The following is an 18,162-nucleotide window of genomic DNA, read 5'->3' as shown; positions in this document are numbered from 1 at the left end:
TATATATATATATATATATATATATATATATATATATATATATATATATATATATATAGCATGGGTGGGTATTTCCGGTTTATTTATTGTTTGTTGTTCTATTTTATTTAAATGTCATACCTCTGCCCATGGGATATACCTGTTACAGACACAAGAAGGTAAGATATAAGGGTATAACTAAATATTACTTCTAATCTTAAAGGGAAAGTCCTAGATCCTAAATTTATTTATTACTTTCAGACTAAAGGATGCCAAAATAATTTTAGGAATTGTTCTTCTTTCTTCTCATCAAATAATATTCATTATTATTGGGGTTTCAGTATAGCTGATACCCATAAGTACTACAAAAGTCAAATAGATAATTTTGCTTTGTTTTTCACAGCTGTAAATGGGTTATATAAGTTTCCTTAGTAAATTTCATCTTAAACATGTTAAAACTTTATCATCTCTGAATTTTTCCCCTTAACTATGTCTCTCAAAAAGAGAAATTTTTCCATGTCTAAAAACTTCTTAAATTCTACCAGATCAGATTCATAGCAGATTTAAGAAAAGAGTACTCTCATTATCTAGAACTGGCTAGTTGTAGGTTAGAATAACAGGTGGCAAGAAATATGGGGATGAATTGCTCTCCAAAGTATTTTAAAATCCTTAACCATGTCTAAAGCAAGTTTTCCTAATTTGGGGTTCATAGTTGACAGGTAAACCTCCTAAAGCTGTAAAAATTATCTTGGCTCCTACATATAATGGAGAAAACAAAGTATTCAGTTCTATAAACTCTCAAATTGAGTTTAGGTCCTGAGCAATGAACTGCCAGCAGATGGCTAAGGATTTAATTCATAATTTGTTGCTGACGACCTGCTTAATCAAACTGTAGTTTAAAAAAAAAAAAGAATATTTTTTTCAATGTTGTAATTGAATATTTCTAATCATTAAATAGGAGTAGAGTTCTCTACCTCTGACAGTGAGCACAGTTTATTGCATTTGTGTACTCTGAAAGTGAAATCACCATTAATTTTCTCATATTTTGAAAATGTATCTAACCTTCATTTAGCTACCTGTTACAGCCAGGCAAACAAGACAGATCTTGTCCCTGATATCATAGATCTCATGAACTGGTTGGGGAAACAAATAAATGACACAGGGAGTAAATGTTTGCAAAATTAAAAGTTCAAGACTATAGGAATACATTGCCAAGGCACACAAGCCATTCTGGAAAGTTCAGAGAAGGCTTCTTGGAAGAAACTCTAAACTGAGATCAGAAGGACAAAGCGTCAGGCATGTTGGGGTGGGATCAGTAAAGACAGATGAGGTGGTGTGTTCAAAGGCCTAAGAAGCAAAGCAAGGTATGCATATTTAGCAATGGTGAGTCAACTTGGCAGAATTGGGGGAAGGTCAGCTCTTGAATAGCCTGGTAAGACCTATAATACTTGGGTTTTGCTCCAAAGATAAATGGAATCAGGGAGCAACACACTCAATTTTTATTTTTTAAGATCCCATACATGATTTCTTATGCTCGGTGGAAAATGAAATTATTCTCATACGCAAGGGTAAGTGTGCAGGAGTCTCCATATAACCAGGTTTCTGTAGTGCCAGTGAGATGTTACCATGCGACCAGGGAATAATAGGGGCTCAGCTTAGGAAGAAGTACAATCTGAATTCCAAATCCAGTTCCACCACATTCTAGCAAATCACTTAACTTTGGGAAATTCACTTAAACCCTTGATGCCTCAAAGCAGAGGTAATAATAACTACCTCACAAGGCTGTTATGAAAACTAAAGCACTGAGAATCGTGGCTGCCACCATGTCAAACACAAACCAGTCAAGCCTGGGATTGAGAACCATTGTTCCTGACTATATTTAACATTTTTAAACTGTATATATATATATATATAAATAAAACTTTGGGGACTGGAGGTGTAGCTCTGAGGTACATGATGTGCTTAGCATACACACAGTCCTGGGTTACATTCTCAACATCAAATAAAATAAATAAAAACTTTTATCTTTAGAAGCTATTTCAGTTCCTTAGGAACAGCAACTTAAACAAATAAATCTTTATGTTTAACTGTCTTACACATTTTTCTATTTGAATTTTTAAAAATTTTAAATAGAATGCAAATCCAACAATAATTATACAAAAATAAAGTCTGATTTCTGTCTTTGGGCCTTGTGCCATATTTGGGCAAAACTCTCCTGTCCTGCAAATCAGCATTTACATGGCCTAATTGGCCAAAAAGTGGCCCTGATCTGGAGTTTCTAGGACTACTTATTTGCAGATAAGCTTCAGAGTCAAAGCATAATTCATAAATCAGACTACTTAACTAAACTTCTGTGCCTATGAATCCAAAAGAATTTGGTAAACCATTTTTTGAATAATTATAGAGAAGGAAATCAAGGAGCTTTTATATCTAAATACAAACATTAAGATAACCAAGAATCAGTCATGTGGCTTCACCACTAAGCATAAAACGATCTAATTCCCAGGGGAGACTTCTTGCCATCTCCATTTGTTAGGTGTAAATGCTAAATCAGTCTATTCAAAAATCTGAAAGACTGGACATTTTACAATAAAACAAGTGCTAAAAGTCAATTATGTGCTAACATATCTGTGTCATTTGCACTAATACTGCAGAAGATAGAATATCTAAGTCTTTACAATGCTGAGTGTCTGCAAGTGGTGTGACCACCCTCATGTCAATGACTCACTAGGAGGCTTCAGAAAACTCTGCGTATGGCAATACTCATGGCTATGATTTATTGCTGCAAAGGGATACAAAGCAAAATCAGCAAAGGGAAAAGGCATTTGGGCAAAGTTTGGAGATGACCAGGCACAAGCCTTCAAATGAGCCTCTCCCAGTGGAGGCATATGAGATGTGCTAATTTTACCAGCAACAGGTGTGAAGTAGTGTAGACCAGGGTTTTTAAATTGTATTTATTTTTAATTTTTTTAATTGAGGTTGGTCACTAACACAACCTCTGCCAGACATAAACCCAAATTCCATACTCCCTGCAGGAAATCAGGTGCTCAACATATACCATATTTTTTCCAAAAATAGTGTAGAAGCTAGCTGTGATGGTATACACCTATAATGAGAAGGCTATCTTAGCACTGATTTGTTAATTTTTCCTACATATATTGTTTAGAGAAATTTCTTTATTGCAGAGAAGTATAGTATGCTATTTTTTACATTTTGAAGGGGGAAAATATAAATCCATATTACTATTTCCTTCCATCTGCATAAAGGAATCCAGAAGGATTCATTTAGGTACTGACAACTTGGGAGACTGAGTCAGGAGGATCACAAGTTGAAGGCTAGCCTCAGCAATGTAGCAAGAGCCAAAATAAAATAAAAAGGGATGGGGATTTAGCTCAGTAATAGGGTGCCCCTGGATTCAATTCCCAGTACGAAACACAAAACAACAAAAATGTGTAGGAATGGTGAACCCTTCCTATCAGGACTGGTGGGAACGCCAAAGGACTGATCCTGCAAGCAGGTCTAAAGGACAGCAGCCTCAGGCCTGCCATTTCAGCTCCCTGCACACTGATTTGTTTCAATTAGCTGTAATATAGGATCAAGCTATAGCAGAAAGGTCCTACTTTTAGTTCAGCTAAGTATATCACATACCTGAGAAACACTTTTATCCTGCATATTTGTGGAATAAACAATGTAGCACTTTAAATAAGGGCAAACATCATCTTCAAATTTATAATAGAAAATCTAAAATGATTTGGCAGACTTTTTTTTTAATTACCCTCTGGCAACATGTACAATAATCTTTATTAAAAAAAAACTTAATTGCAGCTCTATTTGATTTTCCAAGAATTTTCTTTTAAAAATGCCACTGAAAATTCCGAATAAATATTATTCCCAAATTGGAACTACTATTGAGAAACCGTTTAACCTATCAGGATTGGCAAAACCTCCAGACCATGAAAACAAGTACCTTCACAAGTTTCTGGTAGAAATGTAGTAAGAAAACCTACTCTGGAAAGCAGTGTAATGAAATCTGTCAAAATTACACATATACCTTATAACCTGCAATCCTCCTTTGCAAGTTTACACAGATGTAATTGCATACATGAAAAGTAGCCTATGTATAGTTATTTATTGCAGCATTGTTTAAAAGCCAGTGATTGGCCTCAACCCAAATGTCCATCAATGGGTCACTATTTACATTGTGGTACAACCCTACAATGGACAACACTGTAACTGCTTTAAAAAAAAATAATGAGGAGCTCTCTTAGCACTGATTTGTTAAATTTTCCTACATATATTGTTCAGAGAAATTTCTTTATTTCAGAAGTACAGTATGCTAATTCTTTCATTTTGAAGGGGGAAAATATAAATTCATATTTCCTTCCTTCTACATAAAGGAATCCAGAAGGATTCATTTAGGTACTGACAACAGAGGCTGGGTGGAGGCTGAATGGCAGAAGCAGAATTTGGTCTCATTCCATAAGTCTGAAAAAAATAATGGATAAAAATTATATACTTCTGGGGCTGGAGTTGTAGCTTAGCAGTAGAGCGCATGCCTAGCACACATGAAACACTGGGTTCGAACCTCAGCACCACATAAAAAAATAAATAAAAAAGTTATTGTGTCCATCTACAACTAAAAACATTCTTTAAAAATATATAATCCTTTCTCAAGTCCAAGTTAAATTAACCTAGTCCCTTTTTTGGGCTGTTGTTTCAACAAACTTCTAAAAATTCTGGACTGAGTAGAGCAGAAGATTTCTTTATTTTCCAAATAATGTTCCAACTCTCTCCTTTTCTACTTGTGTCCATCTACCATCTTGCAGGGGGTTTTCCCAGGGTACCTGAGGGAAGGAGAGTCCAGTTCTCTATGCCTTCCTGCTCCCATTTGCCTTCTGAGGATATCTGGGAGTTTTTTAAAGATTCTTGAAAGCAAGAATTTGTTTTTTGTCCTCTGCCTCATTTGCCACATGGAGAAGAGGGCCTGGCACAGAGAAAGTGTTAAGTATTTGTTGAATAAATGGATTCTTTTCTTCATCCAATTTCAATGGGACAGACAATACCACACAAAGGGAGGGAGAAAATTTGTTGGTGTCAAATATATTAGAAATACTTGTCATTCCTAGTATTGGCCCAATATAGGCGTTCTGATCCTTGCAACATTCCTAGAATTATTCTGGGTTTTATGGAAGGTGAACAAATAAGCCTAGAGAATGCTGTGTGGAACACTGAACCTTAATTATTCACAACATTTTATTTTTTAATTAACTTGTGATTACATGTACTTTGGGTCCATGTCAGGATGGAAGTCTTTCCAGGGAAACACAACACTAATTAGTCATGAGGTAAAACAATGGCTACCTTAAGTCAAATGAGTTCTAGTCCTAAGGTACCCAGAGAGAAAAAGAAAATCTTTTGCACCAAAAGTGCAATAACTATTTTTATTTTCAAGAATAAAATTATCCTTGAAGTTAATTTTAAGCAGTCTAGCAGTGAATTTATTCACACAATATCGATGTCAATCACACTGAGCACAACTTCTTCCTCCTCAGTGGGCACAGAGACATCTCTTTAACCTTGGAATATATAACTTTTTTTTTTTTTTTTTGGCACTAGGGATTGAACTCAGGGGCACTCCACCACTGAGCCATATCCCCAGCCCTATTTTGTTTTTTATTTAGAGATAGGATCTCACTGAGTTGCTTAGCACCTCATTTTTGCTGAGGCTAGCTTTGAACTCGTGATCCTCCTGTCTTAGCCTCCTAAACTGCTGGGATTACAGGCATTTGACATCACACCCAGCCTAACCTTAGAATACGTGACAATAAAAACAGAATAATCGTACTAGTTATACTTCAATAATGTGTTGAATATGTGCATAGCTGACTGATTTATTGTGAAGATTTTTAGTGCCACAAACTTTTCTTAAGCTTGGTTGAGGCCACTGAGCATTCTCTTTTAGCAGAAAGGTTTTAAACTTTGGGTCTATGTCCATTTCTCTTGCTGTCATTTAAAACAGCAATCCAATAAGTGAGGAAACATCCATCTACCCGAAAGAGCTTGCCATTCAAGATTCTCCATAGGATAAAATAAAAATTCTAAAAGTAAAAGTATTTGTGCAATATATTTTACAGGGCTAGGGGTGGAGGTGGGGATTAAATCCAGAGGCACTTCACCACAGAGCTATATCCCCAGCCCTTTTTATTTCTTAAGATAGGATCTTGCTGGTTTTTCACCGACAACAAGATCCAGCCCTACACAGGATGCTGGATCTCACTGTCCTTTTCAGCGTTTTACTACTTGCTCCTTACCCTCCAATCCCCTCAATAAAATGATATAACCCCCCCACCCCCTACACAAAAATAGGATCTTGCTAAGTTGCTTATGACCTTACTAAGTTGCTGGGGCTGGCTCAAATTTGTGAACCTCCTACTTCAGCCTCTGAGTCACTGGGATTAGAGCTGTGCACCACTGTGCCCGGCTTGTGCAGTATTTTAACTGGAAAAGGGGAGACAGCAGAGAAGTTGCAGAAGTGGTGGCCAGCCAACCTTGAGCTGATGATACAGCATTAGAGAGCACCAATCCTACCATTTGTAGATGATCGCATGGATAAGTCCACCTTGGTCCTGTGGCAGTTAACACTCCAAGTCTTGTGGCAGATGTTCTCCAAGTCTTGTGGCAGATGTTTTCTGAGTGTTGTAGGGCCAGAGGATGCCAACTGTAGGAAGGGGAAATGGTCAGGTTAAGAATGATGCTTTGAGCCATGTGTAGTGGTGCACAACTGCAATCCCAGTGACTTTTGAGGCTGAGAAAGGAAGATCACAAGTTCAAGGCCAGCCTGAGCAACTCAGTGAGGCCCTGTTTCAAAATAAAAAAATAAAAGGGGCTGGGGATGTGGTTCAGTGGTTAAGCATCCATGGGTTCAATCCCTGGTCTCAAAACAAACAAACAAAAAGACTGAAGTAATGGTACATGCACCATTATTTTAAATAAAAGAAGCCAGTCAAAAAGACCACATGTTGCATGATTTCATTTATAAGAAACATACAGAACAGACAAACGCAGAAACACAGAAAGATAAGTAGCTACCAGGGGCTGGGGGAAGAGGAGAATGGGCAGTGAACATGAGTGGGTATGTGGTTTTTCTCCAGGGTGATGTGTTCTAGAACTAGATAGTAGCTGGCTGTAGATTCAAAATATACCAAAAACACAGAACTACACACTTCCCAAGAATGAGTTTTATGGGATGTGATTACTTCTCAATGAAGTTGTTAGAAAAATAAAAGGAAAAATGTGTACCTGAAATGCCACCTAGTGATGAAATAAACTTCAACCAGCCCCAAAGTTCATACCAGGGTAAGGCCCATCAGAGTAAGTGGCCTAGTGTCACATCTCAGAGGCTGTAGGCTTCCCTCCAGGAGCCACACTTATCCCTACAAAGAACACTACATATTTGGAGGATATTTTCCTCATCTCAACTTGAACTTTAATCCAGCCACTCCCCTCTGGCAACTCCACCCACCACTACCACCGGCCTGACTCTACTGCCCAATACCATCCTGCTTACCCTGAATCATTTCTTCCTGTGTCCCATTTTCCAAGCTGATCTTTCTAAAAGTTCACACTCCTACTTTAAACCCTTCAGAGTTTCCCCACACTTAGGAGATCTCTAGGGCACTGAGATACCATGTATTTTATTTCTTAAGTAGCAGGGGCAAGTCAAATCAAAGCAGATAATTGTTCTTGGGCTTTAAGTTTGTGAATAGTAATAATTTATAACTATTTTTAATATGGTATAAATGGTACTAATAATATTGTCATCTTCCAGATTATATTCAAGTCCATTGCTCTAAACATGGTACCTTCTAGTCACTTATATGTGGGCCCTTGTCAAAGAGGAGAATGGGGCTTCCAGCTATGGCAAAACACAGGTGTAACCCCAGCAACTTGATTTGAGAGGCTGATCCAGGAGGATTGAAATTTTGAAGCTAGCCTAGGTAATTTACCGAGACTCTGTCTCAAAATAAAAAATAAAAAGGGCTGGGAATGTGGCTTAGTAGTAGAGTATCCTTGAGTTCGATATCCCCAGTATTGGAAGAGAGGAAGGGTGGGGGCGAGGGAGCAGAGAGTGAATGGCTAAAAGTTAACAACCAGAAATTGAAGGCAAATACATGCTCACCATTTCAAAAAAAAAAAAAAAGTTTTTGTACACATTCTAAGGTGGTGTTATGTTATAAAAACACTCATTTTGAATAGTATCATGAAGTTCGTGATTTATTTTAATATAAAGTTTATGGATCATACGTAATTTTATAAAGGAATAAAGTAAGTGATATAACTTTCAACTGACGGAAGTGAGGTAGAATCACAGAGCTTGGTAAATACACACCAGGTGTTCTTGATCACAAGATGCAGAGGAAGAGGGAGAATTGTTTCCTGTGACTTAATGTCATTCCACCTGCTGCCAGGGGCAAGTCACTGCAAAGGCAGCAAAGCCGGTGGTTATGAATAAGGATTCTGAAGTCCACACTTAGCACCTGTGTGACTCCAGGTGAGAGCCCAACCCTCCGGGTGCCTCAGTTCCCTCATTCAATTGGGACAATAACTATGCTAACTTCATAGGATCCCTCAAAGCACTCAAGAATTGAAGGAATTAATAGGAATGAAGAGCTTAGAAACAGCCTCCGGCATTTAGTGTCCTATGCATTTGTTAAGATGGAACTAAGATGGGAAGAGACGGGGGAAATTCAGTGTATTAGTCAACTCTTACACACTGATGGAACCTGGGCTGCATATTTGGTTCTCAACTCCTTTGTTGCCAGAGTCAAAAACAAAAACAAATAACCTACAGACCAAAACTCAGAGAGAGGAAGAGGGAGAGAGTCCATATCTGTATGTATTTTGAGGAAGAGGACTGGGGAATAATATTTTGTTCTCTAGAAGAAACAAAGCCTTCCTTGACACTTAGCTTGGATATGTTTGCTGTGGGTCCATAAACAAGAGGTAATGAGCAGCAGCGAAGACCAGGCAAGCCATCACATGGTGCTTTGATAGGCTTTCGTTATGTCCCTCCATGAATTTCAAAGACTAATGCTCCAGAAGCTCTTCAGTAAGAAGCCATGCAATGTGAGAGGAATGCACAGCTCTAATGGGCTGGCTCTTTTCAGGGACACAATTACACCAGAAATTCTCAGTCCATCTTTACATCCATTCCCCACAGCCATGCTTCTGATGATCAGGGTTGAGGAGACTGGTCCAGATTTATGAAGCAAATTTCCTAACATCAGGAGATGGCAAAAATAAACCACATGAAAACATTAAGAAACCTGATGCGTTGAAAAGCATCTGTTTTTAAGTTTAATGGATTTGAAAGTCATCATCTGGCAGAAGTCATCATCTCAGGGGATAAAACAACTTGGAAGGATATTCCCATCTGTCATAGTCATCTGAGGCTCTAAGCTCTTGTGGTTAAGACATATTTTATTGTAAATTGGACAACAGATGAATTTTCTTTAAAAGACAGGTTACTAGAGAGCAAACCATAGCTTTAAAAAGACCTGTGCTGGGCATGGTGGTACATACCTATAATCTCAGAGACTCAGGAGGCTGAGGCAGGAGAATCATAAGTTCAAGGCCAACCTCTTCGCAAAATAAAAAGGCTAGAGCTGGGGATGTGGCTCAGCGGTAGAGTGTTTGCCCAGCACCACTAAACATAAAAATAAAAAGGCTGGGGATGAGCATGATGGCCCACACCTGTAATCCTAGAGACTCAGGAGGCTGAGGCAGGAGAATCACAAGTTGGAGTCCAGCCTCAGCAATTTAGCTGAGACTATCTCAAAAAGAAAAACAGACTGAGGATGTAGCTCAGTGTTAAGAGTGCCCTCGGTTCAATCCTCAGTATTGCAATAAAATAAGTAAATAATTTAAATAAGACCTGTGCTTCTTCAGATAGTCCCAAACTACCAATAGTCCCTTACCGTGATGTAGTTGAACTTCCATGGTTACTCCACAATTCAAGTAATAGTTGAACTTCATGCACCTAAGCCAACATCCCAGTGATTTGTCATTCTTTTCTACTTAATGCAGCAAAGTATGTTGTACTTGGAATTAATTATTTCAAAATTTTTCTTCAGACAGAGTGATGTTAATCTTTTTATTTAATAGAAACATAACAATTGTACATATTTATGGGGTACCAAGTGATGTTTCCATACATGCACACAGCAGGGTAATCAGCATCTCCATCATCGTAAACATTTATCATTTCTTTGGGAACATCCAAAACACCCAATTTTGAAATACATACTAAATTGTTAACTGTAGAAACGGGTGTTAATCTTAAGGTTGAAATCGACTACAGCAATGTTTTTTCATTTTAATATATGTGGAGTATTGTTAAAGAAAGCACAAATAGATTACTTAACTTGTGGTTCTCAGGCATTGAAGGTAGCATTCTGCAGAGGAGAGATAGCATTTATAATTAACTCCTGTGCATCCTTGGATAAACATCACTTCTTCGGAGAAGTAGGATCAGGCTTCCTTTCACGTCCCCAACATAATTCTACACTTTTTCTCCATCCTATTTGTTTGCTAATTGCAATCATTTAGTCAATCAAAAGACAAGATTTACTTGTTTTCTTTCTGTGAGACTTTTAAGATTCATGAGGGAAGGGACCACACCTGTCAGGTTTTCTGCTATTTTTCAGGCACAAAGCCTGGAAGAGTTGATGGCTATATCTGAGTACATGTTCACAAACTAACTCTATAAGAAGCACATGTCAGCTCCTTGAAGAACAGGTAGGGAAGTCACTGAAGCGATCCTACAAAGGAGGGAGGGAATGAAAGCATTTAACTCTCATCAAAATGTGCCCCACAGTTGGATACTTGGAAGGTGCATTTCAGAGACAGAGTCCCTGGATGTACCTAAGGCAGATATGAAAGAGAGGGAGGGAGAAAGGGACTGTGGAGGACTGACCCACTAATTCAGGAGGGTGCTTTCAGAGTAAAATCTTATTATTAGAACTTAAATAGTGTTTTCTAATTATAGACTCAAACCTAAAATATCTTGAAAGGTCACTCTGTACTTCCCACTGCCTAATGCACACTGCATTCAAAACATCCCCAAAATAGGAATCCTTTTTTAAAAAAAAAAAAAAAAAAAAAAAGCCCAGAAAAGGAAGGTTGAACAACAGATTGAAAAGCCCTGTGTTCACAACCTCTGCTTTCTGCAGTTTTTCTATTAGGTCCTCTGTGGCTCAAACAACCAGTAAGCTGGTTCATTCCTCCAAGACACAAAGTTGTTATTGTCACAATCAAACTTCTAAAATCTTCAGAGTAAAAGTCATAAGAAATCATAAGAATGTCACATAATAGTGATCGTTAAATATTTTTAAAGTCTGTCAAATGCCTTCAAACCTTCTTCAGGGGGAAAAAAAAGCCCCTTACACTTGCACATTGAAAGTCAGAAAGTAGTAACAAACAAATATGAAGTAATAAGCAAACAAATATGAAGTCATTTTCTTCATATATTAAATTAAAAAAAAATTAAAATTACAAAACTGCTTTCCAGGACTACTATTAAATGCATTTCTTAGGTTTTTGTAAATCTAAGCATGTGAACAAAGATTTAGCTCTGAGCATATTCACCATGACATTGTTAAAAATAGAGAAAAAACTGAAAAAAAAAAAGTGTCTTAAGTGCAAGTGCAAGATATTGCTTAAATAAATTGTGGTAGACACAATGTAATTATGAAATACTCCTTCACCAGGTTCAGTGGGGAGGGATCAGAAGTTCATGATATACTCATGGGTACAAAACAATGATACATATCTGACCCTATTTATCCTGTTATTTGAAGTTGCATATGAAAGCATAAATGTTACTGAAAAAAAATAATGCAAAATGTTAACAGGCAATAGATTTCTAGATGACTTATGTTTTTCTTATCTAGGTATTTACTTTTCTAAAATAAACATGGCTTGCTATCATAATTTAAAAGTAAAAGAGGGGCTGGGGCTGTAGCGCAGTGGTGAAACATTTGCCTTGCATGTGTGAGGCATGAGGTTCGATCATTAGCACCACATAAAAATAAATAAAGATACTGTGTGTTCATCTACAACTTAAAAAAAAAGTTTAAAAATTAAAAAAAGTAAAAGAGGAAAAAAAGAGATTAAAATTCCCCAAATTTCCAAATATCAGCTACCATATTAAGTCTCTAAAAAGAATTTATTATGACAATCTCAAGGACTGTTTGGTATCCTATTTACTAAGGATAAAAAAAGCAAATATCATTTTTACTTGTGGTCATTATGTGTGTGGGGGGGTAAGCAAATAAAAATATTCAATCCTGGAATTTTATAAGTTTTCCTTTTAGCAAGATGCTATTTGTGGTGATGTACCGCCGAGTAGTAAAGAGGTCAGCCTCTTTGATTAAAAATAGCATAATTATATAGTTGATAAAATTAAAGCAAAATGTACATATTTACTATGATTGCTACTCTTGCTCAGATAAAATCATGCTTTTGAAAACATAAAAGAAACTCCAAGTAAAAATAAAATGAGACACTTAAGGGACTTAGGACAGAAAGAAACTGGGGGCCTGAGGATATAGCTCGGTGGTAGAATGCTTGCATAGCAGGTGTGAGCCACTGAGTTCGATCCTCAGCACCACATTAAAAAAATAAAACTAATTAAGTAAAATAAAGGTATTGTATCCACCTATAACTAAATTCTTTTTTTAAATTTGGCCTGGGTTGAGAGAAGGGGGTAACATCACATAAGCTGCCCAAAAGGTTCTCCTTTGCCCGGGTAGAAAAAACAGAAGTTGGAGTAAAGAATGACTCTTCAGGGTAATGGAAGTATGATAAAACCACAAGGATCCTGTAGTGTGCATACCTAAGAAGGTTAAAAGAATGACAGAATGGATGTACCTGAGAAACTTGGGAGATCTAAACGTGTGCTGAGCATCCAGGAAGGCAGTGTTCTTTCGATCCCCAGTCACGGGAGGGAGTTTCTTGGTAGAATGAACTGGAATTACTTACTTGGTAATTCATTTCCTCTAGTTTTTTTTTTTCCCCCTCTTTCCTTATCTTTTGTTGTCCTTGCTTGTGAGATTTCTAAGAGGGTGTTTGCTCTGGCTACCTCACCTGTTATCAGCAGTTTGCTTGTCTTGTGAGAAACTGTCTTTCAAAAATGAACAATCTGTCCTTGTCAAAACTGTTATAAAGAGGCACTGGGTTTCCCGTGCGCACCACACCCACCTCAGACCTCTGCACCCCGCAAGTTTCCAACATTCCTTCCAAGCAATCCCAAAGCAAACTGCATATCAGCGTATTTATATAAACCCGTATCTCACAAAGCACAATCTTTCACATCATTTTTGAAGTCTCAGAGGAAGGACATATTAAGAAAACAAAATGGGAACCAAGAAATTAAGCCCTTGGGATCCAAAGAGCTATGTGGTATTGAGATGAAAGAAACTCTTAAAGTACTAGGAATAGCTGGATAAAGGGGAAGAAGAAACAAGGAAGTAAAATGGGGGACACATTAGAAGTTTTTGCAACTGTATTTTGAGCAAGAGAGAGGAAGATGAAGCAAAGTGCCCAGTAGCCTAGAGAGATGACCATATCTTGGGGGTGGGGTGGTGGACAGAAGTACCCCTCGTAAAGGGAGGGAGGCTCTGCTGGTAGAACTGAGGCACCACTCAAGTTCCAACAGGTTGTCACAAAATGGGATGGTGCTGCTGACAAAGCAAATCCATCTTCCACATGCTTTTACCTTGAGCTTCTAAGTCACGCTGGGCCAGAGCCTACAACTCAGGTGGCAGAAGAGAAAGTGGACTGGGAACAGGCTTTAGTCACCTTGATCTCAGAATATGGCACCTTCAAGAAAAGAATAAAGGGGTTGGGGTTGTGGCGCAGTGATAGAGTGCTTACCTAGCATGTGTGAGGCCCTGGGTTTGATCCTCAGCACCACATAAAAATAAATATTGTATTTATCTACAACTTAAATAAATAGAAAGAAAGAAAGAAAAGAAAAGGATAAGGCTGAACACATGGAAAAAGCCCTGAGGTCCCCCAACTACCTCCTTCAAGTATCTAAACCTTGCTATTGAGAAAAGTGAAGAATTATTCATCTCTGCAAAACGGTTAACAAATAGAAAATAATCCCAGTTTCCCATGAAAGTTCTGAACAAGCAAACATGTATGCATGTGGGCTTTTTCAAGTGGGAATACACATTATTACTTTTTTACTTTTTTCCGTGTGTGTGTGTGTGTGTGTGTGTGTGTGTGTGTGTTTTGTAGCTGGGGACTGAACTGAGGGCCTTATGCATGCTAGGCATAGGCTCTACCACTGAGCTACACCCCCAGCCCTTTACTTGTTTTCCATGGCCCTTTGGTTAAACTGTAACGATGTGTTACCTGGTCAGCCACCTTCTAATTGACAGCAGTGAGAAATATGACAAAAACAAGAGGAAAAGGGGCTTCCTGGGCAAAAGAGCATGGGCAAAGTATATTTATTACAATTAGAAAACCTGATTTTAATTTGGATTCTGATATTACCGCAATCTTTAAAAATCACTTGAATTCTGTGATCCTCAGTGAATTCCACCTCAAGTGTATTCTTCATCCCTGTATCCCCAGTACCTAGAAATTTGTAAGGTACATAATAGGTGCTCATCAAGCATTTGCTAAAGAAAACAAATGAACCTGTTGGATTAATAGTCTTTCAAATTTGTTCCAACTTTCTATAATGGTACTATTTAATACAATCACCATAAGCTACATGGAGCTACTTAAGTTAAATTCATTAAAATTAGAAATTCAGTTCCTTAGTTACTCCAGCCACATTTCAAGTGGTCAGTAGTCCCGTGTGTGTCTCAGTAATGGACAGTACATAACTCTGGGGACATTCCATCACTGCAGGATGTTCTGGACAGGGCTGTCACAAGAGTGCATGACTTTGGGCGAAAGGCAAAACCTTGTACCCACATGAAGAGGGGGCTCTCTAATTCAGGAGACTTTGTGAACCATTTACAGAAGGAATGCAGGGAAACTCATGCAGGAATGAAGCATCATTCTCTCAGAAAATCCGTCTGATTTTTAAAATATTTGCTTCTTCTGGTGGTGCACGCCTGTAATCTCAGCAACTCTAGAGGCTGAGACAGATGAAGACAAGTGTAAGGCCAGCCTGGGCAACTTGGTGAGACCCTGCCTCAAAATCAAAAATAAAATAAAAAGGGCTGAGGAATACAGATCACTGGTAAAGTATCCCTGGGTTCAAGCCCTAGGAAAACAACAACAACAAAGTATTGCTTCTCAGGATAGTTTCAACAAATTGTGTTAGAACAACTGGACAACTACATACAAAAAACAAATAGAGGGGCTGGGCTTGTGGCTCGGCAGTAGAGCGCTTGCACTGGGTTTGATCCTCAACACCTAAAAATAAATAAAATAAAGATATTGTGCCTATCTACAACTAATTAACTAACTAAATAAATAAATAAAACAAATAGAGATACTGATTCAGAATATAACATGAGAAAATCTACTGGATCTTGGGTTCAGCAATAGATACATCTCCATCAAAAGCATAAGCCATGAGAGAAATAAACTGATAAGTTGGGCTTCATTAAAATTAAATACTACTCAAAAAAATCAAATGCTGCTCTTCAAAATGCAGTTAAGAGAATGAAGACAAGTCAGACATGGAGAAAATGTTTGCAAAACAGATATCTGATCAAGGACTTATATCCACAGTACACATAGAACTCACAAAGCTTAAGAAACCAAGAACCCAATTAAAAAGTGGGCAAGAGAGGCTGGGGCTGTAGCTCCATGGCAGAGCACTTGCCTAACATGTGTGAGGCACTGGGTTCAAACCCTAGATCACATAAAAATAAACAAATAAAATAAAGGCATGCTGTCTATCTAAAACTACAAAACATTTTGAAAAAAAAAAGTTAAATAAAAAGTGGGCAAAAGATCTAAACAGACACTCCATTGAGGAAGATATATAGATAGCAAATTATCATAAGGAAAAGAGTTGAATACTATCTGTCACTAGGATGCTACAATTTAAAACAATGAGATACCACTATATACAATAGCTAAAATCCAAAACACTAACACTACCAAATGCTGTTAAGCATGTGGAACAAATGGAACTATAATTCATTGCAGTGAAAATACAGAACAATACAAATTTGAAAGACAGCTTGCCACATGTTGCACAACTACATAGTCTTGTCAAGTGACAAGGCAACAGTTACTCCTCTGTATTTACCAAATGTCTTGAAAAATCAACAATCTGTAAAAAGAAAAAAAAATGTTGACAACAATTTCATTCCTAACTGCTGAAAACAGGAGGCAGCCAAAATGTCCTTAAATAAGTAAAATGAATAAACTATGATGCATCATACAACAGATGATGATGATGATGATGATTGTGATTATACTAGGGATTGAGCCCAGGGGCACTAAACCACTGAACCACATCACCAGACCGACCGACCTATCTCTCTCTCTGTCTCTCTCTCCCTCTCTCTCTTTCTTTCTTTTTAATTTATTTTAGTACCAGGGATTGAACTCAGGGACACTCAACCACTGAGCCACATCCCTGACCCTATTTTGTATTTTTAGTTAGAGACAGAGTCTCACTAAGTTGCTTAGTGGCTTACTTTTTGCTGAGGCTGGTTTTGAACTCGCGATCCTCCTGTCTCAGCCTCCTGAGCTACTGGGATTACAGGTGTGTGCCAACCATGCCCGGCTTTATTTTTCATTTTTTTTAATATTTATTTTTAAATTATAGGTGAACACAATACCTTTATTTTATTTTTATGTGGTGCTGAGGATCAAACCCAGTGCCCCTCCCATGCTAGGCGAGTGCTCTATCTCTGAGCCACAACCCCTACCCCCTTTATTTTTTTACGTAGAGAAGAGTCTCACTAAGTTGCTGAGGCTGGCCTTGAACTTGTGATCTTCCTGACTCAGCCTCCTGGGTCACTGGGATTACAGGCATGTGTCATCATGCCAAGCTAGAATATCATTAAGTACAGAAAGAAAAGCTATCAGGCCACTAAAACCTGAGGAAACTTTAAATGCAAATTGATAAATGAAAGAAGCCAATCTGAAAAGGCTACATACTATAGGATTCCAACTAGGACATTCTGGACAAAGCAAGACTATGGAGATAATAAAAAAAGATCTGTGGTTGCCAAAGGATAAGGGAGGTTGGGATGAAAAAATGAAGGACAGAGATTTTTTAGGACAGCATGATACTACAGTGATGGACACATATCATCAGACTTTTCAAAACCCATAATGTAAGAGTGAACTCTATTGTAAACCATGGACTTTGGTTAATAACAATGTATCATATTGTTTCATTAACTGTAACAAGTGTAACCCACTAATGTGAGGACACTGGCATGCAGGGGACACAGGATATGGAAACTGGTTTCTGCTCAGTTTTTCTGTAAACCTAAAACTGCTCTAAAAAAAAGCCTATTAATTTGCAAAAATAGTACTTCTCAGAATTAGCTATAAACTCTTGGTAATAAAGACAGCAACATTTTTTTTTCAAAATTAAAGCACTCCAAATACTGATTTAAGCTCTAAAGCAATACTGCAACATTATGAAAAAGCAGCCCCCAGTTACATGCCTTAAAAACAATGATAATCTGTTCAAACATAATCACTGACTTAAATCTGCTTTATAATTCTAAAATGCTTACTGAAGGCTTGTAAACTATACAGAGCATTCTGAATATGGTTCCATGATGACAAAACAATGGTGGTCAGGTTGCAATTCCAGCACTGACTTCTACAGGTTTTCATATTCAACATACAAATTTATACTGGGTATGGTGTCGCATGCCACTATAGCTGTAATCCTGGCTACCTGGGGGGCTGAGGCAAGAGGATCACAGGTTCAAGGCCAGCCTGAGCAAGCTGGCTAAACCAAGTATCCAAATTAAAAAAAAAAAAAAATAGGGCTAGTGATGTCACTCAGTGGTAGAGCACTTGCCTAGCAAGGGCAAAACCCTGGGTTCAATGTCCATCACCACAAAACAAAAAAGGGAAAGAAAAAAAGAAAATGAAAAAAACGGTTGTGGTTTTAGCTCAATGGTAGAGTACTTGCCTAACATGAACAAGGTCCTGGGTTCAATCCCCAGGGACGGA

At 37.9% G+C, this 18,162-nt stretch overlaps 1 protein-coding gene across 2 annotated transcripts in view; it reads right to left on the bottom strand.

Moving 5' to 3' along the window:
• Positions 1–18,162, bottom strand: part of Sgms2 (sphingomyelin synthase 2) — an 86,211-nt gene that overhangs the window by 47,073 nt on the left and 20,976 nt on the right. For both annotated transcript variants that reach the window (XM_015484622.2, XM_048813707.1), the window contains exon 2: positions 6,568–6,697. The gene's annotated coding sequence lies outside the window, so the exon portion shown is untranslated. The remainder of the gene's footprint in view (positions 1–6,567; positions 6,698–18,162) is intronic.

The sequence above is a fragment of the Marmota marmota genome, unplaced genomic scaffold, assembly GCF_001458135.2.
Source record: "Marmota marmota marmota unplaced genomic scaffold, marMar, whole genome shotgun sequence".
NCBI classification, from domain to species: domain Eukaryota; kingdom Metazoa; phylum Chordata; class Mammalia; order Rodentia; family Sciuridae; genus Marmota; species Marmota marmota.
The sequence above is the reverse complement of the archived record's forward strand: the minus strand, read 5'-3'. Positions and strand labels throughout refer to the sequence as shown.